Source organism: Castor canadensis, chromosome 2 (genome assembly GCF_047511655.1).
Source record: "Castor canadensis chromosome 2, mCasCan1.hap1v2, whole genome shotgun sequence".
Taxonomy (NCBI): Eukaryota; Metazoa; Chordata; class Mammalia; order Rodentia; family Castoridae; genus Castor; species Castor canadensis.
In genome coordinates, this window is record NC_133387.1 from 169,630,356 (window position 1) to 169,632,707 (window position 2,352).

Sequence of the window (2,352 nt, forward strand, 5' to 3'; positions counted from 1 at the left end):
TAGTCTACATTGATCAACAATTCCCAGAACTCATTAACATATTGGTTTCTCCTTACTCCTTCCCTACACTTGGTAATTAAAAGTTAGCAAACTTCAAAAAATTAACATATAGGCAGTACTTAACTTTATAATCATATTAGCATGCCTTCCCTTTGAGGATACGTTTTTATAAAACATACAGGAGCAGCATGGTGGTACATACCTATAATCCAAACACTTGGGAGGAAGATCATGAGTTCAGGGCCAGCCTGGGAAACATAGTGGGGCTGTATCTCAAAACATCAAAACAAATAAATAATAATAAATAAAACATATAGAAAAACCTACATAAATCATACAAAATCCTTAATTTACATACATTCACATTTTTATTTTTTTTCTCCTTTGAATATCAAGTTTAATATTAATAATGAAACAAGACTATAAAATAGGTACAGTGTAAGCATGGGGGTCCTAGTGGGAGGGGGAGAGTGAATGAAGGTAAGGTATGTGGTTGATGGACTTCATGTACCTATATGAAACAAAGAAACCTCTTGCAATTGCTTTAAGTGGGGTGGTGATTGGGCAGAGGGAGAGAGACTATGGGGGTAACATAACTAATGTACAATATAAGCCTAATCGGAATTGTCACTATGAATCCCCTCGTTAACAAATAAATCCTAATTAAAAAATTATTTTTAGGCAGTAGACTTCAAAGGAAAATTCCTGACCCTTAAAATCCATCTATTTATAAATACAACAGATTATCTTCCACTTTTGAGGCAGGGTCTTGTTGGGTAGCCTAGGCTGGCCTTGAATTTACCTTTCTCCTGCCTCAGTCTCCAGAGTGCTATAATTAGATGTGTACTACACCACACCATCTCTATAAACAATGACTTGGCCATTGTGTACAGGCAAGTGTACTTGTACGCTAAGCTACTTTACATCTTTAAGCAAGAAAAATACTTAATTAAAATTTGCTTTAAATATTTTTTTGGAAGGAAGAATACACCACACTTTTACTTGATTAAGAAGTTTACACAGTCCAAAGCCTTTTATTTTTTGACATCCTTCATGCCATGAATTCATAGGGAATAGGTTCCAGCAGCTCAGGCTCCTTTCCAGTGGTTCTCACAAAGTGGGCTTCTCTGGGTGGAGCAGGCTGGCGCTTCAGCTGAACCCAAGTTCCTTTCTCTTTGGCTTCTTTCTTTCTTTGATCATTTTCCTTCACGCGTTTCAGGAAGCCATCTCGGCTCTTTGAGTGCTTAATGTGCTCAGTACGCACACTAAATCTTGCCCTTAACTTGCTTGTTCACAGCAATGCCAGCAGCGTGCTGGGTGACACTGTAGACTCTTCCAGGTTTGCCTGGTAACATTTGTGGGGCATTCCTTTTTGAACAGTGCCCATGCCCTTGATATCTACTATATCGCCCTTCTTGTAGATTCGCATGTATGTAGCCAAAGGAACAACTCCATGTTCCCTAAAAGGCCTAGAAAACATGTATCGGGTTCCTCTCCTCTTTCCCTTTGTGTTCCTCATTTTGGTGGATTACTGGAAGATGGCGGTTCCTGCCGAAAAGCCATTCATATTTTTATTCAAAAGTTTTATTTGAATAATGAAATGTCTTGTAGACAAATTCATACAATACATATACCTTTTCTTATAAAATTGCCTTGTAGATTAAAGATCCTTTCAACAATTTTTTTCTTTTCTTATGTTTGCCCTCTCTTCCTGAAAATATGAACTTCTCACAAATTAATTACTTCCTGCCTTTCAAAGATTGCTCAAAATTTTACTTCATAGCTGCTTATCTCTATTCTTAGATTTTTGTATTCTTACTGAACAGAAGATCTTTGACTTTTGTTATAAAATTACTTTTATTTACATTTTCTTTATGTATTCTGGAGAAAATTCATTAAAGTTTATCAAATGACACTTAATGTCATATTCTTAATGATTAAAAACAACTTCAGACCATCATAAAGTTCCTTCATTAAAATTTACAACATATGAGTTAGATTTTGAGTTTTCAACTGAATTTATCATTACTTATACTATATACTTCTTTTATTCAAAAGTAGTCCTCAATTTCATACTCAGTTTTTAATTAGATGTTCGGCAGTTGTTTATACTTAGAATTTTATATTCAATGAATCTTTCTCATTCTGAGGAGATTAATATTTAAGAAATAGTTTAAGAAAATGCACCCTTGTTTTCTTATTACCTTTGTACACCAAAGAGAGTTTAGATTGCTGTCCAATTCCTAGTTTACTAGCCATATTATCTTTAAAATATTTAGAGACTGATAAATGTCTTATGGAGTCTTAGTAACATGATAAGCCTGAAGTGAATATGCTTTGCTTTGTTTCATT

At 34.7% G+C, this 2,352-nt stretch overlaps 1 pseudogene; it reads right to left on the reverse strand.

Annotated features, from left to right (window-relative positions):
• Nucleotides 1-1,014: 1,014 nt before the first annotated feature.
• LOC109680053 (large ribosomal subunit protein eL21-like) lies at nucleotides 1,015-1,543 on the reverse strand (annotated as a pseudogene).
• Nucleotides 1,544-2,352: the final 809 nt, after the last annotated feature.